Source organism: Canis lupus, chromosome 4 (genome assembly GCF_048164855.1).
Source record: "Canis lupus baileyi chromosome 4, mCanLup2.hap1, whole genome shotgun sequence".
Taxonomy (NCBI): Eukaryota; Metazoa; Chordata; class Mammalia; order Carnivora; family Canidae; genus Canis; species Canis lupus.
The window spans coordinates 87,084,141-87,103,839 of NC_132841.1; the positions used below are offsets into that span (position 1 = coordinate 87,084,141).

At 46.5% G+C, this 19,699-nt stretch overlaps 1 long non-coding RNA gene across 3 annotated transcripts in view; it reads right to left on the minus strand.

The window, feature by feature from the left end:
- LOC140632735 (uncharacterized) overlaps positions 1 to 10,721 on the minus strand; it is a 33,290-nt gene extending 22,569 nt beyond the window's left edge. For 2 of the 3 annotated variants that reach the window (XR_012030433.1, XR_012030431.1), the window contains exons 1-2: positions 10,203 to 10,721; positions 2,079 to 3,083 (exon numbers count right to left, since the gene is read on the minus strand). This is a non-coding gene — a long non-coding RNA (uncharacterized lncRNA). The remainder of the gene's footprint in view (positions 1 to 2,078; positions 3,084 to 10,202) is intronic. The other variant, XR_012030432.1, reaches the window with a different exon arrangement.
- Between the last annotated feature and the right edge of the window lie 8,978 nt (positions 10,722 to 19,699).

The following is a 19,699-nucleotide window of genomic DNA, read 5'->3' on the forward strand; positions in this document are numbered from 1 at the left end:
ATTATATTAACCAAGCAGACACTTAGTAAATAATGCTTTATACAGTGCAAACATCCTTTATACTCTATCACTTTAAACACAGCAAAACTTTCCCCAAAGTTTATTTTTTCCCCAAAGTTTAAAGAAACAGTATCTAGGCATTTGACTCTAAAATTTGAACTTTAAAAATGAATAAAGTAAAATTTTCAAATTATAAAAGCATATTCTGTGAAAATAAAATGTCTTCTTCTCTTCATTCAATCCTAGGACAGCTTTTCAAAGGTATGAGTTGTTAATATTTTCAAGCATATGTCTTTTATACGTAAGCTTAGTTGGTTACTTTATGAAGAAAATATTTTAATCCTACAAAGCATCAACTTTGACACTAGGGCTATCCATGCTGCTTTAGATGCTTTTTGTCACAAACTACATAAAATAATTCCACACTAAAGGCGAAAATATTTTAAATATTTTGAGGAGTTCAATAGAAGAAATGACAAAGTAAAGAATATATGAATCATTCAAGCTGTTCAATACTACTTTAGCATCAGCAGCCCCCCCCAAAGTGATAAGTTATGGCAGCAGCAGATACATTTTGATAGATAATTAAATTTAATATGATGTAAGTACTTACATATTGATCCAAGACTGAATATTTTCTATTGCCAGGTCAATAAGTACATACATCCCATAGGCCAAAAATGGCCAGTGCCAAGAATGAGCAATGTAGCAAAACGGATAACTATTATATGAGATCAGATAAGTACTGTATAATATCTGAATAGCTTAGAGTGCTATTTAAAAACCAGTGAGAGAAGGCGTGAAGGGGCTCTCTGGAGAGTTCACCATATGCCTGTGGATTTATACTGTCTTGACTATGTTTATGAGTAGACCATATTAGTGACCATATTCTAACCATAGTGTAGAATCAAATATGTTCTCCCAACTAAAATATTAGTGGTCATATCTTTCAATCTCACTTAAAACGTGGTTCTAACAAAAAGGTACACGAGCCAGCAAGTTTCTACCCTAAAATGACTCTAATACACCTTTCCGTCACCAAATACTTACCAGTAGAGAGTACTTTCCTACCAACAAACTAAGTTATTTACTCTTCCTCAAACACACTTTCTGATCCTTGTCCTTTGAGTCTTATTGCCCCTTCCTACCTGGTACTGCAACTCTCCACCCTGCCTTCACCTCCACCAGCACTTTTCATACCCATCTGATCGACTGGTTCCTTCCAGACCACTTCACTCCAGAGTCACGTCTCCCGCCCCTGGATTTCTCTGATGCCCATGCTGTGTGCTTCTTGTCTGAGAACCAATGAGAACGTCTTTCTGTCTTACATTTTCTAAGTCATCACATATGATTCATCTTGCTTTGAATCCTTTCAGAGAAGACTTTGAAGTTTCTTTGCGAGCCCCACAATGTCTTACCACTGAAGACAAGACAGCAGTGCTCACCTGTTGCTTGATTATTTATTTATTTGTTTATTTATTTATTTATACAAGAAGGAATAAGGAAGAGAGACCTGAAAAATAAAAGCCAACTTCTACTAAGTGTTCACTATCTGCCAAGTTCTTACTCTTCGTGCTGCCATTTGCATATCATTCGATCTTCTTCATACCCTGTGATATCCTGTATCTCTGGAACTGTCCTCATTTTGCAAAAGAAGTCATGTTCCCTAAAGAAAACTTGCTCCTCTGCACCACTGAGCTCTCCCCCAGCCCATTCGCCCTCAGGGTTGACTTCAGCCTTGCCCGGGGCTTCTGTTGAATGTTAGCAGTTCTGTTCTACCTGAAAATCTGGTTCAACTAAAAATGGTCTTATCAGCTGGGTTTCTAAGCCATGGGGCAAATACAAGTAGCCTGCCCTATCTGTTCCCATTTAAAGATTTGTGGTAAAAAAAAACAGTAAAAATATCAGTATCAACAATAGGAAGGCAAACAATTTCAACTTTTAAGAGAATAAAATATTAGAATATACATGATATTTAGCATAAGGCAATATATTTGACAACTAAAACCAATTTTCAGGATAACCTCAACTTAAAAAAACAAAAGAAGAAAATATGTATTTGATTGGCGAATAAATACCTGTGTGTTTCCTGCAATAACTGGTTCAAACTCCAACGCAACTGCAAGTTCCGTTCATCGTGCTTCAGCCTGCAGCCTAAAAATGCACCCAAGGAACTTAAACTATTCTGAAAAAGCATAGTCGTAATCATTAACCGTTTCCATCTTAAGGCAAAGTTATTCTAGGCTCTAGAAAGCCACACAAGAAACCAAAACTCAACTGTAGTCATAAATATATGGCTACAGGAAGAGCCTCTAAAAACTAAACTGACTTAAATGAATCGCTCTCTCCAGCTCTCCTTTAGGGGATATCCTAGGACATTCATAACTTATAAGAAAATTAATTATGGAACAATGCATCCAGGAGTTTCCCAATATTCACATAAAAAATTAACATCAATAATGATAGTGTTTCTTTCTACAGTACCTGCCCCTGGCTGTCCCAGTTAATTAAAGCTTACACAGTGGCTTTAGCCGTAGGCAATCCTTTGAATCACACACCCTACCCATGTCCTCTGTGCCCAGAGATGTTGTGCTGACAGTTTTATTTCCCCGATGAACCGAAGTGATTGAACCGAAGAATGGAAAACCAGCAGTCTTCACCGGGTCATTTTCCCCTATGGTTTCTCCTTTGGTGAAGAGGTAACTACTATCTCTGGTTGCCTCAAAAGAAATTAAGAATCAGTAAGAGGTCAGTGCTTGACAGGAATATGTGCTGAAGTGACAACTCAAAAAAGAGGTTTTGAGAAATAATTTCTGAGCCAAAATGTGTTTATGCCTAAATGATGCATTAGGTCATTGCAATTTCATAGATGGTTTAACTGATTGCAACGCTGCATAAGGAGGGAAGGAAGGAAGGAAAGAAGGAAGGAAGGAAGGGCCACAAAGCAAAAATCGGTGATGACTCAAATTTGCAGACTGTTCTTACGCCGTTGTAGACAGCACATCAGGGCAGCAGGTCTCTGAAGCCAGGTCAATCTTTAAAATTGAAGAGAAAGGCAGAAAAGATCATGTCTGCAGTAGAACCTAAAAATTAAAAAGGGAGTTAAGGGCAGCCCGGGTGACTCAGCGGTTTAGCACCGCCTTCAGCCCACAGCCTGATCCTGAGGACCCGGGATCGAGTCCCATGTCGGGCTCCCTGCGAGGAGCCTGCTTCTCCCTCTGCCTGTGTCTCTGCCTCTCTCTCTCTCTCTCTCTCTCTCTCTCTGTCTCACGAATGAATAAATAAAATATTTTTTTAAATAAATAAAAATAAAAAAATAAAAAGGGAGTTAAAGGGGAAAGATGGATCAACCACACACCTCAGAGGAACAGAGGTAGAGATGCTGTGTAGATCTAGCAGCAATGAGGCTAGAATGATTTCCGTTTCTATTTGAGAGAATGAAACAATAGCCAAGGTAAACTGAGCCATGATGGCTTCAGCTACATCATTCCCAAGCCCTGTAAACTGACTTGTCACTTTGACTGTTCAGCTGTTACCGGGCTTCTTCAGTTAAAGCTGGGCAGTACCTGAGGTAGCCATCAGTACTATCTTGCCAACATCCAGATAGCGTGCTTCGTGGTACCACTTGGTTTGGGTGAGTCATGTGACCAGCTCTAGCCAGTGAGTTGCTGGAAGTCTTGTAGCTGCCAGCATGGCACCGCCAAGGCTCTCACATTCGTACCACAAGCAGCAAAGCTCCATCGGTCTGGATTGCAAAGTGCGATCAGGGATGATGCAGAGCAGAGCCTCTATAGACCCACGGGAGACACGTAGTGTGAGCAAGAAATAACCCTTCGTTGTTGTAAGGCATAGCAAAGCCCAGCCCCACAGGACCTCAAAGAGTAGTTCCCAACCAGCAGCAACAGCATCACCTGGGACCCTGTGAGCAATGCAGATTCTCAACCCCCTCCCCAAGACTTATGCCTTGGGGACTCAGGGGCTTGGGCTCAGTCTCTGCCTTTTAACCAGCTCTCTGGGTTATGCTGATGCTCGCTGAAGTTGGGCCGCCAAGACCTACCAACCCATCCTTCTGCCCACAGAGACCCAAGACCCTCCTCCCAGGTGGCAGATTATGAAGAAAGCAAGACTTAGTCTGATTTCTGACAAATGTGGCAACATTTACTAGTGAGCAGGTGCCAAGCAGTCAGGAAGGAGATCTATCCTTATAGCTTAGGAAAGTCCCCTACCTGTTCTTGGACCCTCTGACAAGCACCTGACATGAAATTTTCACTCTCGGGCCAGTAAAGTGATATTTTGCAGACTATACCATCCAGATCCTACTGGGATGTCAGCATCGACCTGAAGCAGGACAGGGCAGCACTAAGATGGCTCTAGACTTTGAGCTCTACACAGACCCTGGCAGCCCACTGGGCTTGCCGGGTCCTGGGCCCTATTCACCAAAGGCATAGAGATCCAGCCAAGGGTTCACTTAATCTTGAAGACAACACATTGCACCAATGAAGTTACTTCCTGCATCCAGATTTTTCAGAGATTGGAACTAATAAGTAAAAGAGCTGGTTCCTCATTATGATATTCCACAGGCTAAGTATTCACCCTCAGATGTGGATTCTGATCCAGGCATTTTAACTGTGGTGATCAGAGTTAATTTTACACAGTTTTGTCACATTTTTTATACACTAGAAAACATAATTACAGCAGCAAGTTCTAGATTCCATGAGGTCTATCGAAAGAAGAATCAGTGAGGCTGAGTTTGTCAGGGTATCAAACTCAAGTACTATCCAAAAAAAAAAACATCTAACAGCCAGTACTGCCTACCTGGGTAGACATAGTCAGAGTACAAAGGCACTTTATCAGGCTTCTGTAGTTTCTTGGCAATGACCAAGGTATAATCATATGCTCACCAAGCAAGCTTCTATTATTTATTTAGTCTCCTCGCTTGACCAATGCCGGGCAGTAGAGACTGCCTGAAGTAATGGGTAATTCCAGTTATCCTACTAGACATATTAAAACCCTAAATCATAAATTGCCATTCTAGTTTTTGAATCAACATATTGCAGGTTTAGTTAGTGCAGTAGGATCCGTAATGCTCCCTTCCTCTCACCAAAAACACCCCTGCCTTAACCCCCAGGATGTGTGACTATGTCCCCATACATGGCAAAAGAGATGTTGCAGGTGTGGTTAAGTTAAGGGCCTTGAGACAGGGAGAGCATCCTCGTTTGTCTGGTGGGGTCAGGGCAATCACGATGGTCCTTATAAAAGGGAGCTGGGAGGACCAGGGTCAGAGAAGGAGAGGTGATGATGCAAGCAGAGGTCAGATGGTCAGAGAGGACTAAAGGTATCGCAAGGCTGGCTCTGGAGATGGAGAAGGGGATCGGGAGGCAAAGAAGGTCAGCAGCCTCTGGAAGCTGAAACAGACTGGGGGGACGGATCCTCCCCGAGAGGCTCTAGAAGAGCCAGCCCTCCAGACACCTTGACTTTAGCCCAGTGAGACTGATTTTGGACTTTTGAACCCTTCAGACTGTAAGCTAATAAAGTTGTATATTTTGTGAGCCACTAAGTTGGTGGCGATTTGTTACAGCAACAGTGAGAACGAATACAGTCAGTGTGATTTATTGTACAGCCGGATCACCTCGGGGCGAGCTAAAAAATTAGAATTCTGAAAGATGAAAACTGATTTATGGACCTGTAACGAATCTCTGTGATGCTTATCTTCTCTCCCCGCCCCCCCACCTCACCATGATCATCTTCACAGCCTGAAAACAACAGAATGTTGGATTCCTTCTAGAATTCTACTCCTTAGTTGGAGCACTCAGGTACAATGAAAGAACACATCATTTACACAGAGAAATTACCTATTAAAGAAAAAAGGCCACTCTCGGGCCAATAAAATGATCTTAAAAACTAACCAATTCAGATATGACACATTCCATTTGGTGGATTTCCTCTCTTTGACCCCAAGGAGAGCGTCTCTGTACATAATCATTCCTGGGTAACATTTCACCAGCTCAGTGATCTACTTGTCCGGCCCATTGTAAGATCTGAAGGCCCAGATCTGAGAAGGGTGTGACTAGTGGACAGCTACAAGAGATCTAATATTAGCGGAAAAAAGTGACAGGTCACACACAACCTGACAACATGAATGAGATATAAAGAGCCTTAAAAAAAAAAAAAAAAAAAACAGGCCGCAGAATTTAGGAAGGAAAAAACAAAAGGCAGCTGCCTGGGGCCATTTAGTGAAGGATCAACTATATTTAGACACCTCAGCAGAAGCCCTCGGCATAGAAATGCACTGAATCATATGCAATATCTGGATTTCTTATGATTTGCCTAAGTAATCAGTATGGCATTCCATTGTGGCTTTTATAAAATGCTTTAATAAGGCAGAGAAGCATGTTTCTGTAGTTGTAAAGATAATTAAGTGTATGTTTTAATGCTTCTCAGGGAAATATCCCTTAATAATTCACTTAATAGGAAGCCTCTCATTCCACAACTATGCCAAATAAATGAAGTGTTAAAATATTATTAAATTAAACCCATGCTAATTAGTAATACTGAGGAATCAGAAGTCCTTTTAATCACACTGCCTTAAAAAAAAAAAAAAAAAAAAAAAAAAAAAAACACTCTAGGGTTACAAAGATTGAGGAAATCCTGACACCCAAGGGAAGAACCTCCTCAATTTACCATGTCCTTTGTGGTATTGCCAATAGCCCCACAGGAGGGGATTTGAAAGAGCAACATCATAGGCAAGGTTCTACTCATCCTAGAATTTGGAGAATCTACCTGGCAAGCTCCACAAATGAGGTCCAATCCTGCCCAAGAAAAAGGGAAAATAAATGTAATGAAAGACATCTCTCTCATCAGTTCTCATTTCTGGAGGCACTCAAAGCTCAGAGCATAAGGACAAGTCGTCAAGATAGCATGCCGACGTCAGGCATCATTTCAAGTCGAGTTTTAAAAAGTCACTTGAAAACTTTGAGCCGAAAGGGTAACTTCCTTTTCCAAATGAAGGTTAAGCCAGTGTATATAGCCCTAGAGGTTTGCAGATGACTTAAGCCCTTTGAAAGGAGAAGATAAAGTCATAGTTTCGGCACTTACAGATCTCTACCACTCCCAGCCCTGAGTTTCATTGGGTGAAGATTAAGTCCATGGATTAGTTGGGCAACCATCACTTGGCATATCATAGAAACTGGTGTGTTAGGTAAGTGCCTCCCCCTCCCCCGAGGAAGGACTTTATTGGAAGAAGGGGCTGGGTAACTAAAGGACACAGGCATCAGAGTGACAAGACCCGTCAGATCACATGTGGATGGCTCCACAGCTTGGAGCCACACCATCCAGTCTCTCACCTCTCATCAGGCCCCAGACACTATCTCCCTGAGCACCTGCAGTAACCCTGAAGCTAAGAAAAATGCTATGTGGCTCCCAAGCTTCAAATTCAGAAGAGAATAGGAGTTAAAATCCGATATCCACTTTGCGGGCAGGTATATGGGGATTTTATTACATCCTTGCTACTCAGGCCTACTGACTCTTCATCAAGACGTCCTTCCCCAATGTGATGTTATAGGGCCCCGTGTACATCAATGCATTTGGCAGGCTATGCCATCTTTTGGGGCTCCTCCATGAAACCAAAGCTCTGGTCATGGAGACTACACAAGTGAATTCGCTCCATGTAGCCCTTGTCCTCAAGGAACAGAGAAATTGAAAAAGAGAGAGGAAATTACAATAAAATGTGGACTGTGCTCTGACAAGAGCAAAATGGGGTTCTATGAAAGGTTTTGGGGGGTGGTATGGAATTGAGCTAGAGGGATTAGTGGGAGTTAGCAGCTGAAGGTGGAGGTGGAGGCTGGGAAATCTTGCAGGACAATGAAATGACAGGAGCAAAGAGCTAGTGGTGAGAATGGGAGCTGGCAGCAGGGAACCAGGGTCCCATCAGTTGCCCTCGCAGGTGGCAGTGGAGCCTTGCAAGCTGACCTAAAGAGTAACCAGAGATCTGGGAGGGGCTCCAAGTGTCCCAGGGTCATCAGCAAGGCCACAGGCAGAAAGACCCCCTGTGGTTGCAATAAAATGGGTGTAGAAAGCCCCCTGAAAAGAAAACTTACTGGAAGCCTGTGGACTCTCTCGGAAAAGATCCTCATAGCATCAGCTAGAGAAATGCACTCTGAGTAGCATGATGACTTCTCCAGAATTAGGCTCAGTGGTGGAGGGTCTGGTGTGCACCTACGGGGCGGGGAGGTGGGGGGAGGAGGGTCAACCTAGTGATAAATGAACTTCCTTTGCGCAGTGATTATTTTTAATGAACATAGATGTCTTTGTAAAGGAGGGCTTGCCCTCTTTACCACTCCCTATTTCCTTAAAGTCTCCCCAAGTTATGCATTTACATTACCAGCGCGGTGACTATAGACATTTGGGTTTGTGAACCAATAAGATAAAATATAGAACTTTTTTTTACATTTAATATATGAAATTATCATCACCCTTTTGGGCATTTGGGACACCAGTATGCAAATGACCTTATGATGTACCAGGGAAGTATTTGGGATCCAAAGAAGTATAAAATGTTATCCCTATCCCCATGGAGGATTCCTGTGTTGAAGAAGGTATAAAAAGATAACCAGCAAATCATTTGAATAGACATTTCACCAAAGAAGGTATACGTGGAAAACAGGCTCATTATTAGTCATTAGGGAAAAGCAAATGAAAACCACAATGAAATACTATCCGCATCCCCTGAAATTACTATGACTAAAAAGACAATAGCAAGTATTAAAGAGGAGGATGTGGAAAAACTGGAACCCTGACACATTGCTAGTGGGATGTGACATGGCTCTGCCATTTTGGAAACCAGTTTGGCTGCTTCTTAAAAAGTTAGGCATCAAGTCACCATATGACCCAGCAACTAGGTCTTAGGAAATTATCTTGTCAAGAGAAATAAAAACATATATTCACGTGAATGTCCATTAGCAGTATTAGTCACAATAATCAAGATAGTGGAGACAGTCCAAATGACCGTTAGCTGGTAAATGGATAAACAAAGTGTGGGATATCCACACTCTGCAACATGACGTTGTAATACGTACTGCAACATGGATGAACCTCAGAAACACGTACTAAGTGAAAGAAGCCAGTCACAGAAGACCACATACTGTATGATTCCATTTATATCCAAAATCTAGAAAAGACAAATCGATAGAGAAAGAAAGATCACTGGTTGCTTGGGATTGGGGTTAGGAAGAGAGATCGGGATCTTTTGGCATGATGAAGATGTTCCAAAGTTGGATTGTGCTGATGGTCACACAACTCTGTAAATTTGCTAAAAATTATTTGATTGTACACCCAAAATGAGTGAATTTTATGGAAAATCAGTTATACCTCGATAAAGCTGTTTTTAAGCACATAATTGAATGTTGTGAAACGGGGGATCCCTGGGTGGCTCAGCGGTTTGGTGCCTGCCTTTGGCCCAGGGCGCGATCCCGGAGTCTCGGGATCGAGTCCCATGTCGGGCTCCTGGCATGGAGCCCGCTTCTCCCTCTGCCTGTGTCTCTGCCTCTCTCTCCTCTCTCTATGACTATCATGAATAAATAATAAAAAAAATTTTTAAAAAAAAGAATGTTGTGAAACGTAGTAAATGTCAAATCAATGGTCTAAAAAAATGGCCACCAAACTTTTAATCTCATAATATCATGCACCCTTGTCATTAAAACTATGTTCTTCCTCAGTATACATGCGATTTATTTCTATGCAAATAATAAAATGCACTAATATAATAATATACCGTGCAGAGCATACAATATAGCCCAAAAGCAAAACTGAAAGGAGATTAAAATACATACATAGGTAATATTTCAATACAAAATTATTGATTTTATCACACGGTTTTTAAGAATAAAGGGATCTGAGGTTTAGAATTAGCGAACAAAATGAATTCCAGGGCAACAAACATGTGAATGTGGAAAGCTGCCAAAATCGACTAGGGATTCTGTTATGGACAAGACCACCCATGCATAATAAACCCTCAGAATATTCATCAATTTGAAAATTAAATCCAAAGTGATGCTGTGTTTGCACGGTGAACAATGGAACATCCATCAAAATAAACCCAGCGGTTCTGAGGATGGGAAACACTCAGGAGCACAGGCCTGCAGACACTGTTAACAATGAATGTCAGAGGAGAGGGCAGAAAGAGAAAAGCTGAAGAACGGATCTACCTGAAACAGAAGTTCCTACATGGTGTGAACTTTGGCTTCCAGGTAAGATGGATTGGGTCACATCCCTCTTTTGCGACCAAGGAGTTACTCAGGAAGATTGTGCTGGTATGTGTGGAGTTAGAAACAGCCATTAAATCTTGAAATAGGTTTGTTACTTCCATACGTCCATTGGTGTTTATCCTTAACCTCGTTCTCTGTGGTCTCACATTATAAAAATAATGATTTCCACCGACTTGGAGGTTTGCAATGTGATCCTTGCAGCGAGCTACAAACGATCAACGAATGTAACCAAGATCGAAGGTTCCTAGTGGTTGTAAAGAGACAGATAAAGTTGAATAAGGAACTTAGGGCCCGATCCTAAAGGACCTTACAGCAGAATTTCAACGTTTGGGCTTTTTCTACGGAGCCACCGCGGAGGCCATTAAGTATTTCCGAGCACAGGGGAATCTAAACTGCATGGCTTTCGGAAGGATTAACAGACTGTCACACACAGGGTGGACAGGTGTGGGGAGAGGTGGGAGCCGGTATTCTAACTGGTCAAAATTCTAACAATACAGAACCAGTGTTCTAACTGGTTAAAATTCTAACAATCCCAGTGCAGGCTGGGATTGAGGGTCTAGACCAAGATAGTAGCAACGAGAAGAGAAGAGAGAAAATAGTACAAAGTGAAGAATGTCTACATGGTTGACAGTGATGTAGGAGTTTATAAATCTTGGTGCCAAAAACTCTCCAACACCAGGCCAGAGGGCAAGTTCAACTAAAGTGCACAAAAATAATCTACAAGCTAATGCTCCATGGGGCTTCTCCGGGCTGTATGGCCTGAGACACTGGAACGGGCCCAAGACCAGGAGCCACTCCATCATTTTGAGTCCAAACAGTAGGTGCCTCTCCCGTCCTGTTCATTGCTTCTCGACAGAACTCTTAAAGAAGCAGAGGAAAGTCCGGAAGGACGTATCATCAATTCTTTTTTATATAGTAGATAAAAATCATCTTACTTCAAAAAGGGGAACTTCCTCTCCAGGCATATTAGAGGAATTTTATAAGGGGGAGTCAAGTAAGAATTAAAAGACCCATAAAATCCTTATCCAGTGATTTGAAGTTGAGTGTGTTACAGTTTTCGATTGTCTTCAGCCACCCTGGGAGGAACAAGGCAAGGTTACCTTCAGGAGCCTGATATCTACATATTCTTTATGTGCCAACTGAACAAAAAAGACACAACAACCCCTCCATCTTCAAAAGAAGAGAGCTCATTGCTCATCCATGTATCCTACTGTCACTGTGGAATTACTCTGGAGGAAATGTAATAGGAGGCCTGTCCTAATATTTCATTTTCTTCCTCGTATACATAAACAAGTCAGAGGTTTGGATTTTATTAGTGAATTAAACTGAAAAAAAAAAGATAATGTTTTCTATACTACCTGATAATAAAATTCAAAATTTTAAGATAACATTATCTACCAGATTTTTACTAACATCTTTGGATTTTTCAGATTGGTTAATGGTGATGGTCACTCAGTCGAATTGTAGACTTTGGCTTCCTTCATCTGAGTCATCATAGATGCCAGACATGTGGTTTCCTATAGGGCCCATCCTAAAGATTACACCCGCAAGAGTCACCTTCATCTTTCACTTCTCTTATGGGATCATCTTTTTGTGCGTCTAAAGAAACCTTTTCCTGCTCTAAAGATCAAAAGCAGGAACTTCATCTTCTGGTTATTAATCAGATCATTATGTAGTCGCCCTGGTTTGGAAAGTGTAAAGTATCCCTTTTTAGACAATTTATAACCTCCATTGCTGCAAGAAAATTGAATATTTGCTTTATGGTCAGATGAAGTTAATCTTTGTTTCGTGTTTTGATTATAATGAAATAGAAAACCTTGGCATGCACCTCTGTGTATCACCATTATTCTACACTATTTGAAGACGAGAAATTAAACTCCAACCTTGAAACTTGTCTTTCCCTACAGCCATCTTCTTTCTTGAATATTCTCTCCTCTAATCCTAGTGAAGGATTTGTGGAATTCCTCTTTCTGGACATATGATAACCCAGGAGAAACCTGGAAACTCTGAAAAGCAAGCCAGTCCCAAAGTGATTTTTTTTTTTTTTTTTTTGCTGAAATCGGAAGATCCAATAAAGTTTAGGGTTGTCCAATCCGGAATCTAATAGGAGACCATGTACCCAAAGCTAGACCCCCAAAGGGAACCAAGAAATACATCACACACAAAAGGAAACCAAAACCAAAAGGGAACAAAACAAAAACTCCATACCTATCCCAAAGTTCATGCTGAATGAATGAAACAGAAATCTCCTCTACGGTTTAGTAATTACAGTGCGGCCCCTTACTTGGGTTTTCAGTCTAAATATGCACTGCCCGTGTGCTCAGACTCATCTCAGCAGAGACCTGGGATACAGCCGTCTCAGTTCTGTTGCAAGCAAAAGTGAGACACATGCTCTCTGCAGGATTTTAAGTTCACACCAAATCTCAAAGAATTTCCATTAATAAATTTCCAAGGAAAATGGGAAGTTCTCCTTCAAAATTCAGGAAACACAAAAGGAGCATGAACCATAAGAGAATCAGCAAAAATAGCAAACAGCTGAAACAGACATACAAAATTTTACATATTGGGATTATTAGATACAACATAAATAATAAGTATGCTGATAGTTTCTAGAGACACTTCTTTTTCTAGAAAAGATTTTATTTATTTATTTATTTTTTATTTGAGAGAGAGACAGAGACAGAGCACCGACAGGGGGAGGGGCCCAGAGAGAAGCAGACTCCCCACTGACCAGGGGGCCCCACAGGGGCTGCATCCCAGGACCCCAGGTCCATGTCCCGAACCGAAGTCACACGCTTAACCCACTGAGCCACCCAGATGCCTCAAGGACATTTCTTAAAAGAAGCTCTAAAAAGTGAACCGGAAAGAGGCAAAATTTAAATGGACTGTAACTTCTCAAAGGGAAAAGCATAATGATGGAAACAATAAAAGCTCAATATAACCCTGGATGTTTGACATACGAAGGAATTATCATTAATGATTTGAAGTGTACTGATGATGTGCTGGGAAGGTCCTTATTCTGAAGAGATGCAAGCTAACTTGTAAATCAAGGCTCATGATGTGGGCAACTTATTTGTAAAAGGCTTTAAAGACCAGGGCCTGGGTGGCTCAGCGGGTTAAGTGTCTGCCTTCAGCTCAGGTCATGACCCCTGGGCTGGGCTCCCTGCTCAGCAGGGCCTCTGCTTCCCCTCCCTCTCCCCTGCCCTCCCGTGCATGTGCGTGCATGTGCATGGGCTCTCTTTCTCATAAATACAATATTTTTTATTTATTTATTTATCTTTAAAGATTTTATTTATTGATTCATGAGAGAGAGAGGCAGACACCCAGGCAGAGGGACAAGCAGGCTCCAGGCAGGGAGCCCGACATGGGATTCGAGCCCACGTCTCCAGGATCAGCCCTGGGCAGGAGGCAGTACTAACCTGCTGAGCCCCCCGGGGCTGCCCTACAATATTTAAAAAAATAAAATAAAATAAAATATTTTAAAAAGAGCCAAATGGGTCAGTGGATGGATGGACTGGGATGGATAAAGAGATGGAGAGAGGGACACGGGCGCCGATGGTTGGGCGGCCAAAGGGGACACAAGCAGATGTTAACAACTTGTGGATCCAGCTGGGCAGGTGGACAGATGTTTGTCACCCTCCTCCCGGTCTTGGAATTTGTCATAATAGAAGTCGTAAGAAAGATAATCTGTGTACACAGAACGAAGACCTCCTCCTGGGTCCGGAGTCTGCTTCCCCTCCTCTCCCCTGACGCTGTTCTCGGCTCTTCCCAGACCGCAGGCTCGTCGCTGCCCGGGGCGCTGGGGGAGGCCGCTCTGGGGGGGGGAGGGGGAGGGCAGGAGGGAGAGCATGAAGGGGGGCGGGGGGCAGGAGGGGCGGGCGGGCAGGAAGAGGAGCACCCCGGGCACAGGCCCGCCGCAGGGCGCAGCTGCTTTAGGAAGGGACAGTCTGAGCTGGGGCACGTGCCTCCACCACAGGTGCTCATTCCCACCCCGCGCCGCCTTGGTTCCCATGGGGGCCCCCCCGCTTCCCGCCCGCAGCCCGCCTGCCCGGGCTGGTCCCCTCCTCTGGTCGGAGAGCCGCGAGGGGAGGGCCCGTGAGGGGGCGGAGGGCAGGGTGGGGGGAGGAGGGACCTGCTGGGGGGGGGACAGAGGGACGCACCCGCTGGGGGCAGGGGTGGGAGGGTAGGAGGGACCCGCGGGGGGCAGAGGTGGGGGGGGCGGGGGGAGGGGAGGTCAGGGGGAGGCAGAGAGACCTGAGGGGTCAGAGGGGGAGGGCGGAGGGACCCGGGGAGGGTGGGGCGGGACAGAGGGACCTGCTGGGTGCAGAGGTGGGGGGGAGAAGGGACCTAGGGGGGCAGAGGGCAGGGGTAGGAGGGACCTGGGGGGGGCAGAGGGCAGGGGGGAGGAGGGACCTGGGGGGGCAGAGGTGGAGGGGACAGAGGGACCTGGGGGGCAGGGGGACACAGAGAGAGGGGTGGGGGGACGGAGGGACCTGGGGGGGCAGGGGGGCAGGGCGGAGGGACGGGGGAGGGTGGGGCGGGACAGAGGGACCTGCTGGGTGCAGAGGTGGGGGGGAGAAGGGACCTGGGGGGCAGAGGTGGGGGGGACGGAGGGACCCGGGGGGCAGAAGTGGAGGGCGGGGGGACCTGGGGGGCAGAGGTGTGGGGGACGGAGGGACCTGGGGGGACGGTGTGGGGGTCGGAGGGCGGGGGCTGAGGAGCGAAGGGTCGAGCGCGCCGAGGCCCGTGGGTCCAGGTCGCGGCCGCCGCAGGGGTGTGGCCGCGGGACGGCGAGCGCGGGCGGCAGCGGCGGTGTCGGGGCCTCGTGTCCTCCGCAGGCCCCGCTGCTCCTGGATCCGGCAGGTCCCCGGGGTGCGGCGGGCAGCGTGGGCCTGGTCGGGGCCCCCCAGGGGCTCGTGCGCATCCGTGGGCCGCGGGGCGCCGGCGTCCAGACCCGCAGGTGGGGGGGAGGGGAGGGGAGGAGAGGGGAGGGAGGGGAGGAGAGGGGAGGGGAGGGAGGGGAGGTGCCCGCGGGCCCCACGGGTCAGCCCGGCCAGCTGGGCCGCTGGGGGGTCACCGAGGGGCGTGAGGATGAGGATGCGCACACGCAAATGCTGTATATGAACCTGGAGGCAGGAAACGACCATGATTCAGTGTCCGGGCCGCTGAGCGCTGTCCCCTCAGTCCCCTCAGTCCCCTCCGGTGTGCTGCGGCGCCTCGTGTGCAAGCTCCGGCCCCAGGCCCCGGCCAGCCGCCCCGCTGCCGCTGCCGTGGAGGCCGCAGTCCGCTCCGACCCGCAGGGTGAGCCCCAGGGCCAGCCCCGCCCCGCCCGCAGGTGACAGCGCACTGCTTCTGATCTGTCCCCCTCAGCGCCCCCCTCCTATATGCCTAGAACACAGGCCGCTGTGGGGCAAGGACAGCAGATGAGTATGTGTCACGGGCTCCAGGTCCGTCTCCCCAAAATTCATACATTGAAACCTCATCCCCGGTGTGATGTAGCGGGAGGGGAGGCCGCTGGGAGGGGATGGGGCCCTGAGGTAGAGCCCTCTCGAGGGGGCTTAGTACCCTTATAAGAGGGACCCCGAAGGGCTGCCCAGCCCCTTCGACCCTCTGAGGACACAAGGAGAAGTCAGTCCCCCTGTCCCTAAGCAGAAAGCAGCCTGCGAGCGGGGGGAGGCCGGCACCCTGATCCCAGCCTTCCTTCCAGCCCCCAGAACTGTGGAAAAGAATTGTTGGTTGTTTGCAAGCCCCCAGTGCAGGGCGCACCCGCTGAGCTGCGCAGACCGACCGGGATGGCCCACCGGGATGGCCCACCGGGGTCCCCAGGTTCAAGGACCCCCCCCCCCCCCGCACCTTCAGTGGCACTGAAGTATCCCTGAATGAATGGAGGTACTAGTGGTGCAAATCTCTTTGGGCCTAAAGCAAGTAGGGGCAGACAGTCGGACACCTTGAAGGACACAGATACAGACCCGCACCTGGCCCGCGGGCCACCATCGGGGCGATGAACCCACGTGCACCACCCTGGACACGATCCAGCGCCACGGGCTTCGTCTCAGGCATTACACTGTAGGATTAAAGAGGGCCTCCTCCCCGCGCCAGTCCAAGCATTCCCGGTACAGAAGTTAAAGGATCTTGTCCTTGTTCTGGACTTCACCCAGGAACCCTAATTCCAAGCATCTCACTGGCGAGCCCCGCCGTCGAGGCCGCCAGCGCCACGGGGACCAATGCCGCGGGCCAGCAGCTCCCCCTGCAGAGGTGAGCCTCCCCCAGGTGCGGACTCGGCAGCCCGGCCCCGCTCGGCCAGGCCCACTAATGGCCAGAGCACGCTCCTGGCTGCAGACCCTCGTCTTCTCCTGTGTGCTCGCAGGTGTCTCTCTTACAAAGGCACACGTGCCGTCGTTAGGCCCCCACTCCCACGAACTCCCCTAACCCTGATCGGCTCCCGCAGGCCCCATCTCCAAATACAGTCACACTGCGTTCAGGACTTTCACATGTGAGTGGAGGGGGGTCGCAAACACGCAGTCCCTGACAACCATTTGTGTGTGTGCGTCCTTCCCCTTATCCTACTAACTCGGTTAACCCTAGTGGGATTTATAATCCGTTGATCCTACCACTTCTCGAAGTCCTTCTCCTCTCTCTTGTCCTCATTTCCCTCCCTACAGAACTTAAATCCCATACTCTTTCACTGAGAGCAGGCTCAGCCACTAACATCTGCCTCCAGCATCCTGGGCGGTCTGTGGTATAATGGTCCCCATTTTATAGGTCGGAACATTGAGGCACAAGGTTAAAGGTCCAACTGAGATTCTAGCCAAGACCCTGCAACCTCCACCGCTGCTTGGTTTCCTGGAGCTTACTCACCTGGTCTCTTACTGCAGCTGGTTTACCGGTGCTTGCACTAGAGGTGGTTTAACTGGGGCTACGCCAAGTGTGGCCTGCAGATGCGTGTCCCTCTGTGAACCTCGTTGCCAGTCCGCAGTGACGCTGGTTCCGAGAGGGAGAGTCGGCGTTTGGAGATACCAGTTGTTAGAGTCATTCAGTGTCTGCCGACTGTAGCAATAAAACCCAGTGCTTGCATTTCGTGCATCTTTCTAATCTCATTTTTCTAGTGGTTTCATTTTATATGACACAAGTAACACTCCAGAATGCATTTGGAAATTAAAAACCAACAAACAAAAACAAAATATTCTTCCTTTCATGGATCATTTTGAAGTGCCAGTTTGAACAACTAAACGTGCAAGTTGATTTATCCCACTATGTTCTAGATTCCAATTTTATTAAAAGAGAAAAATCTCTCCTATGCAATTATTGGTTATGAGCCAGCTCCTCAAATTAAATGGCTCAGATAACTTTAATTAACATAGAAACTCCATCCAAAGCCTTCTTACGTAAAAAAAAGTATTAAATGTCTTTCCCAACATTTTCCCCCCAACTCTTCACATCCGTCTTCCTACCACGGGAATGTGTAAATGATTATCATATGGCAATATTTTCAATTTCATGAAAAATAAGATGTTGACCTTTTTTGCCCATTCTGCTGAATGCACCATACTGTTTTCCTCATCACTGAAACTCCAAACTACTAATTAGAACAATCAATAGAACAATCATGGTCTCATAATTTCGCTTAGCTCAGGGCTTCTCAGAATTACCTAGAAGGCTTATTGAGACCCAGATTGCTCGCGCCACCCCCACCTAGAGGGTCTGGCTCGTAGGTCCGGGATGGGCCCGTGAATTTGCACGTCCAACGAGCTCCCAGGACGTGCTGAGGCTGTGCATGTGCTGAGCATATTTTTTGAGGAAGCATCAGAAACACCAGATCACCTTGTGGATTTGGCCAAAATGTGATTCGTTCAATTATTTTTGTATGACAAATATTTTCAACTCTAACAACTTAAAAATGTTTTCAAACAGATTCAGACTAAAATCCAAGACCTTTGAGAAATGTCAGCTCTTACAGGTGACTTAACGCAAATGATAAACTCGACAGACTTCCCAGCGTGTAGCGTTTTACACGTCGTAGGAGTTTCAAAAATGTTTGCGGGAGAGAAAGGAAATCGGGAAGGACAGAAACTCAGGGCCTCACCCAGTCCGACAAAACAGTTGTGAATGGAGGCACCGTACCTGGCGGGCAGGCGTCCCTTAATCTCTTCTGCACTTGGCCACAGACTATATTCCCTTCATTTGGCCCCTCCCTCCAAATATATTGCCAGGGAACCTGCTCAGTCCTTTAGAATATCCCCGAACTCTCCGGGAAACCATTCAGAGTGTTCTCGCTCTCCGCCCTCCTCCCCCGGGACCCGCCCGCAGCAGCCACCTGCACACCTGCCAGCCCTGCGTGCACTGCCCGATGCCTTCAGGTCTCACTGTTGCATTTCAAGCAACACTGAACTAGTGCCGGGGACATTAGCGGTCCCCAAAGTCACCCTCCTTTATCTCTGACTGACAAGTAACTTACACAAACACGTTTAATTCTACAAATGCCCCTGATGACAATGAGGTTCCAAGTCACCTGCAAGGAACAATCAGCTAAAAAATGTCATAGCAAACTGCTGTTCCTCGGTCGTTGCATTCTTGCTTTCCGGTTCATTCTGGTCGGCAGTGGATGGGTTTTATAAACTAATACAGAGTGTCACTCAGCCTTTTGTCTATCACCTTCCATAAAAACTAGGGGAAAGTCTTTTTAATATTTTATGTATTTACTCGTGAGAGAGTACTCCCTCCCCATGCAGGGAGCCCGACGTGGGATGCGATCCTGGGGACCCCGGGGTCACGCCCTGAGCCAAAGGCAGACGCTCAATCTCTGACCCACCCGGGCGTCCCAGTGGAAACCCTTAAAAAGACAAAAACAGCTCAAAGTTCTAATGTACAATTGAATTCAAAATGCCAACTTATTTTAAAGGGACTTTTGGCTGCTGGTTCCCTTATATATGGGGGTGGCCCTGGCTTGGAATGCCTGGAATATTGGGGAAAAAGTAATTGCACCTTCCAGGATCTCATATTGTTGGACCAGATCTGTTTCCTTAGTGCAAGGAAGGGTTTCATTAAAAGCAGCCTGCACCGGGGCACCCGGGGGGCTCAGTCGGTTAAGTGTCTGACTCTTGATTTTGGCTCAGTTTGGGATCTCGGGGCTGTGAGACTCAGCCCTGTGTCGGGCTCCGTGCTAAGCATGGGACAGAGCGGGCTGGAGACTCTCCCTCCCTCTGCCCCTCCTCCCCTTATCTCTCTCCCGCTTCTAAAAAAAAAAGAAGAAGAAGAACAGCTTGCATTGTATACACATAAATGAATAGCACTTCCCTCAGAGTTGATTTGCATTAGCCCAGAAGCATGAAATAGCATATGCATGGTGCCTTTTGCACAGAGGACACGCATGAGTTTTAATCAAATACACCGTAGGACAGGGCACCCAGGAGTTCAAACACAGATCCTTGGGCCCCACT